The sequence below is a fragment of the Delphinapterus leucas genome, chromosome 13 (genome assembly GCF_059928025.1).
Source record: "Delphinapterus leucas isolate spDelLeu-1000000601 "Yukka" chromosome 13, BTC_Dleu_Yukka2, whole genome shotgun sequence".
NCBI lineage: Eukaryota > Metazoa > Chordata > Mammalia > Artiodactyla > Monodontidae > Delphinapterus > Delphinapterus leucas.
Window position 1 is genome coordinate 47,858,130 of NC_143141.1, and position 7,122 is coordinate 47,865,251.

Sequence of the window (7,122 nt, forward strand, 5' to 3'; positions counted from 1 at the left end):
AGCAGCGTGTCCTGTGGATAGTATCACAACTCAGATTTGTTCCCATGGCCAAAGCCTTGCACACTGATTCCTAAAAAAAGTGCTGAGCAGAGGATAGACTCAAGAAAGTGTCTCTGCTATTGACTGTATAAATATTGATAGCCAATGCAATGCCACTTTGGTGCTCATGTAAAAAAATATAGCTCAAGGTGGGACAAGAGACATTTTCCTCACTTTTGCATTGGTCCAGGGCAGTTTCAGAGCATTGGAGACTCCAGAAAACAGTTCACTTTGAAACCTCAAGGTGTCCGGGCCAACTATGGAAGTCACAGTGCCCAGTAGACTATCTCTAAGAGATTTAGGCCACTTTGCAGGCTCAACAGCTCTAAGCTGCCAGCAGAAGTGAGAGGGATGCATTCATGAGCCCATGTAAGACCCCCTCAAGCCTGCCCTACCCAGAAGGAGAGAATTTGGACTGAAGGCCCTGCAATAAAAAAGATAAAAAGGCCAGAAAACAGATTATTATTCTCAGTGTGAGCCTGTTGTGGCCTGAAGTAACTTGAGTAAGAAAGAAACTAAGGAGGCCAGTCCTGCCTGCTAGCAAAGAGGTCTTAGAATAATCCTGCTCTCTGGGACCACTTAACGTCCCTGGGCCTCTGTTTCTTCATTTTTACTTCTTTCTTTTTTTTCTGTTTAAACATCTTTACTGGGGTATAATTGCTTTACAATGTTGTGTTAGTCTCTACTGTATAACAAACTGAATCAGCTATATGTATACATATATCCCCATATCCCCTTCCCTCTTGCATCTCCCTCCCACCCTCCCTATCCCACCCCTCTAGGTGGTCACAAAGCTCGGAGCTGATCTCCCTGGGCTACACAGCTGCTTCCCACTAGCTATCTGTTTTACATTTGGTAGTGTATATATGTCAATGCCACTCTCTTACTTCATCCCAGCTTACTCTTCACCCGTCCCGTGTCCTCAAGTTCATTCTCTACCTCTGCGTCTTTATTCCTGTCCTGCCCCTAGGTTCTTCAGAACCACTTTTTTTTTTCTTTAGATTCCATATATATGTGTTAGCATATGGTATTTGATTTTCTCTTTCTGAGTTACTTCACTCTGTATGACAGTCTCTAGGTACAACCACCTATAACTCAATTTCGTTTCCTTTTATGGCTGAGTAATGTTCCATTGTATATATGTGCCACAACTTCTTTATCCATTCATCTGTCGATGGACACTTAGGTTGCTTCCATGTCCTGGCTATTGTAAACAGAGCTGCAATGAACATTGAGGTACATGACTTTTTTTGAATTATGGTTTTCTCAGAGTGTAGGCCCAGTAGTGGGATTGCTAGTTCACATGGTAGTTCCATTTTTAGTTTTTTAAGGAACCTCCATACTGTTCTCCATAGAGTGCAAGAGGGTTCCCTTTTCTCCACAACCTCTCCAGCATTTACTGTTTGTAGGGATTTTTAGGATGGCCATTCTGACCGGTGTGAGGTGATACCTCATTGTAGTTTTGATTTGCATTTCTCTAATGATTAATGATGTTGAGCATCCATTAATGTGTTTGTTAGCCATCTGTATATCTTCTTTGGAGAAATGTCTATTTACGTCTGTGCCCATTTTTGGATTGGGTTGTTTGTTTCTTTGACACTGAGCTGCATGAGCTGCTTGTAAACTTTGGAGATTAATTCTTTGTCAGTTGCTTTCTTTGCAAATATTTTCTCCCATTCTGAGGCTTGTGTGTTCTTCTTGTTTATGGTTTCCTTTGCTGTGCAAAAGCTTTTAAGTTTCATTAGGTCCCATTTGTTTATTTTTGTTGTTGTTTCCATTTCTCTAGGAGGTGGGTCAAAAAGGATCTTGTTGTGATTTATGTCAAAGAGTGTTCTGCGTATGTTTTCCTCTAAGAGTTTTACAGTGTCTAGCCTTACATTTAGGTTTTTAATCTATTTTGAGTTTATTTTTGTGTATGACGTTAGGGAGTGTTCTAATTTCATTCTTTTACATGTAGCTATCCAGTTTTCCCAGCACCACTTATTGAAGAGACCGTCTTTTCCCCACTGTATATTCTTACCTCCTTTATCAATAATAAGGTGACCATTTGTGCGTGGGTTTATCTCTGGGCATTCTATCCTGTTCCATTGATCCATATTTTTGTTTTTGTGCCAGTACTATACTGTATTGATTACTGTAGCTTTGTAGTATAGTCTGGAGTGAGGGAGCCTGTTTCCTTCATCTCCATTTTTCTTCCTCAAGAGTGCTTTGCCTATTTGGGGTCGTTTGTGTTTCCATACAAATTGTGAATTTTTTAGTTCTAGTTCTGTGAAAAATGCCATTGGTACTTTGATAGGGATTGCATTGAATATGTAGATTGCTTTGGGTAGTATAGTCATTCTCACAATGTTGATTCTTCCTATCCAAGAGCATAGTATATCTCTCCATCTGTTTGTATTATCTTTGATTTCTTTCAGCAGTTTCTGATATTTTTCTGCATACAAGTCTTTTGTCTCCTTAAGTAGATTTATCACTAGGCATTTTATTCTTTTTGTTGCAATGGTAAAAGGGAGTGTTTCCTTAATTTCTCTTTCATATTTTTCATCATTAGTGTATAGAAATGCAAGAGATATCTGTGTATTAGTTTTGTGTCCTGCTATTATACCAAATACATTGATTAGCTCTAGTTGTTTTCTGGTAGCATCTTTAGGATTCTCTATGTATAGTATCATGTCATCTGCAAACAGTGACAGCTTTACTTCTTCTTTTCCAATTTAGATTCCTTGTATTTCTTTTTCTTCTCTGATTGCCGTGGCTAAAACTTCCAAAACTATGCTGAATAATAGTGGTGAGAGTGGGCAACCTTGTCTTCTTCCTGATCTTAGTGGAAATGGTTTCAGTTTTTCACCATTGAGGACAATGTTGGCTGTGGGTTTGTCCTATATGGCCTTTATTATGTTGAGGTAAGTTCACTCTATGCCTACTTTCTGGAAGGTTTTTAACATAAATGGGTGTTGAATTTTGTTGAAAGTTTTTTCTGCATCTATTGTGATATCATATGGTTTTTCTCCTCAATTTGTTAATATGGTGTATCACATTGATTGATTTGCATATATTAAAGAATCCTTGCATTCCTGGGATAAACCCCACTTGATCATGGTGTATGATCCTTTTGATGTGCTGCTGGATTCTGTTTGCTAGAATTTTGTTGAGGATTTTTGTATCTACGATCATCAGTGATATTGCCCTGTAGTTTTCTTTTTTAGTGACAGCTTTGGTTTTGGTATCAGGGTGATGGTGGCCTCGTAGAATGAGTTTGGGAGTATTCCTCCCTACGCTGTATTTTGGAAGAGTTTGAGAAGGATAGGTGTTAGCTCTTCTCTAAATGTTTGATAGAATTCACCTGTGAAGCCCTCTGGTCCTGGGCTTTTGTTTGTTGGAAGATTTTTAATCACAGTCACAATTTCAGTGCCTGTGATTGGTCTGTTTATATTTTCTATTTCTTTGTGGTTCAGTTTCACAAGTTTGTGCATTTCTAAGAATTTGTCCATTTCTTCCAGGTTCTCTATTTTATTGGCATATAGTTGCTTATAGAAATCTCTCATGATCCTTTGTATTTCTTCAGTGTCAGTTGTTACTTATTTTTCATTTCTAATTCTATTGATTGGCGTCTTCTCCCTTTTTTTCTTGATGAGTCTGGCTAATGGTTTATCAATTTTGTTTATCTTCTCAAAGAACTAGTTTTTAGTTTAATTGATCTTTGCTATTGTTTGCTTCACTTCTTTTTCATTTATTTCACATCTGACCTTTATGATTTCTTTCGTTCTGCTAACTTTGGGATTTTTGTTCTTCTTTCCCTAATTGTTTTAGGTGTAAGGTTTAGTTGTTTATTTCAGATGTTTCTTGTTTCTTGAGGTAAGGTTGTATTGCTATAAACTTCCGTCTTAGGACTGCTTTTGCTGTATCCCATAGGTTTTGGGTTGTCGTGTTTTCATTGTCATTTGTTTCTAGGTATTTTTTGATTTCCTCTTTGATTTCTTCATTAATCTCTGTGTTATTTAGTAGTGTATTGCTTAGTATCCATTTGCTTGTATTTTTTACAGATTTTTTCATGTAACTGATATCTAGTCTCACAGCGTTGTGGTCGAAAACAATACCTGATATGATTTCAATTTTTTTACGTTCAGCAAGGCTTGATTTATGACTCAAGATATGATCTATCCTGGAGAATGTTCCATGAGCACTTGAGAAGAAAGTGTATTCTGTTGTTTTGGGGTATAATGTCCTATAAATATCAATTAAGTCCATCTTGTTTAATGTGTCATTTAAAACTTGCATTTCTTCATTTTTCTTTAATAAATGTATTTGGAACACCAACTAGAGCCATTCTGCTGAGTGCTGAGGATATCAAGATTAATATGACCCAGCCCTTCAAGGAGATTTTGATCCTATAGGGGAGACAGACACAGAGACATGGGGAAATCATAAACTGTAGGTCAATGATATTAAAAAAGAAATACATGAAGTGCTGTTGTAGTATACACAAGTATTTAATCCAATCTGTAAGTTGCATAAAATGAAAGGGATAATTTTCCAATCCAAACCAGATTTTCTTTTTGTTTTCTTTTAATTCATATAATGTCTCTAAGCATTAATTTCCAAAACTGAAAAATGAGACCACATTTACAGCTGTTGTAAGAAACTGAGATCATGTACAAAATGGTTTACTATATTGTTTGGAACTTAGCATACATGTAAAACAGGTGTCCTTAAAGTCTTTCTTATTTATTTTTTTATTTTTATTTTTTAGTAATACATAATATACTTTATTTCTTTATTTGAATTTTATTTTATTTATTTTTTTATAAAGCAGATTCTTATTAGTCATCTGTTTTATACATATTAGTGTATATATGTCAATCCCAATCTCCCAATACATCCCACCACATTCCCCCCCAACCCCCAACCCCTGCTCTCTCTCTTTGGTTTCCACTCGTTTGTTCTGTACATCTGTGTCTCTATTTCTCCCTTGGCAAACAGTTCACTTTACACTTTTTCTAGATTCCACACATATGCGGTAATATTTGCACTTCTCTTTCTGACTTACTTCACTCTGTATGACAATCTCTAGGTCCATCGATGTCTCTACTAATGACCCAATTTCGATCTTTTTTCTGGCTAATATTCCATTATATATAACTACCACATCTTCTTTATCCATTCATCTGTCGATGGGCATTTAGGTTGCTTCCATGACCTGGCTATTGCAAATAGTGCTGCAATGAATATTGGGGTGCATGTGTCTTTTTGAATTATGGTTTCTCTGGGTACATGCCCAGTAGGCGGATTGCTGGGTCATATGGTAATTCTATTTTTAGCTCCTTAAGGAACCTCCATACTGTTCTCCATAGTGGCTGTATCAAGTTACATTCCTGCCAACAGTGCAAGAGGCTTCCCTTTTCTCTACACACTCTGCATCATTTGTTGTTTGTAGATTTTCTGATAATGCCCAGTCTAAGCGGTGTGAAGTGATACCTCATTGTAGTTTTGATTTGCATTTCTCTAATAATTAGTGATGTTGAGCAGATTTTCATGTGCCACTTGGCCATCTGTATGTCTTTTTGGAGAAATGTCTATTTAGATCTTCTGCCCATTTTTGGATTTGGTTGTTTGTTTTTTTAATATTGAGCTGCATGTGCTGTTTATATGTTTTGGAGATTAATCCTTTGTCCGTTGGTGCGTTTGCAAGTATTTTCTCCCATTCTGAGGGTTGTCTTTTTCTCTTGTTTAGAGTTTCCTTTGCTATGCAAAAGCTTTTAAGTTTCATTAGGTCCCATTTGTTTATTTTATTTATTTATTTTTTAACATCTTTATTGGAGTATAATTGCTTTACAATGCTGCGTTAGTTTCTGCTTTATAACAAAGTGAAGCAGTTATACATATACGTATGTTCCCATATCTCTTCCCTCTTGAGCCTCCCTCCCACCCACCCTCCCTATCCCACCCCTCTAGGTGGTCACAAACCACCTAGCTGATATCCCTGTGCTATGTGGCTGCTTCCCACTAGCTATCTGTTTTACGTTTGGTAGTGTATATATGTCCATGCCACTCTCTCACTTTGTCACAGCTTACCCTTCCCCCTCCCCATATCCTCAAGTCCATGCTCTAGTAGGTCTGTGTCTTTATTCCCATCTTACCCCTCGGTACTTCAGGACCTTTATTATTTTTTTTCTTAGATTCCATATATATGTGTTAGCATAAAGTATTTGTTTTTCTCTTTCTGACTTACTTTACTCTGTATGGCAGACTCTAGGTCCATCCACCTCACTACAAATAACTCAATTTAGTTTCTTTTTATGGCTGAGTAATATTCCATTGCATATATGTGCCACATCTTCTTTATCCATTCATCTGTTGATGGACACTTAGGTTGCTTCCATGTCCTGGCTATTGTAAACAGAGCTGCAATGAACATTTTGGTACATGACTCTTTTTGAAATATGGTTTTCTCAGGGTATATGCCCAGTAGTGGGATTGCTGGGTCGTATGGTAGCTCTATTTGTAGTTTTTTAAGGAACCTCCTTACTGTTCTCCATAGTGGCTGTATCAATTTACATTCCCACCAACAGTGCAAGAGGGTTCCCTTTTCTCCACACCCTCTCCAGCATTTATTGTTTCTAGATTTTTTGATGATGGCCGTTCTGACCGGTGTGAGATGATATCTCATTGTAGTTTTGATTTGCATTTCTCTAATGATTAATGATGTTGAGCATTCTTTCATTTGTTTGTTGACAATCTGTATATCTTCTTTGGAGAAATGTCTATTTAGGTCTTCTGCCCATTTTTGGATTGGGTTGTTTTTTTTTGAAATTAAGCTGCATGAGCTGCTTGTAAATTTTGGAGATTAACCCTTTGTCAGTTGCTTCATTTGCAAATATTTTCTCCCATTCTGAGGGTTGTCTTTTGGTCTTGTTTATGGTTTCCTTTGCTGTGCAAAAGCTTTGAAATTTCATTAGATCCAATTTGTTTATTTTTGTTTTTATTTCCTTTTCTCTAGGAGGTGGGTCAAAAAGGATCTTGCTGTGATTTATGTCATAGAGCGTTCTGCCTATGTTTTCCTCTAACAGTTTGATAGTGTCTGGC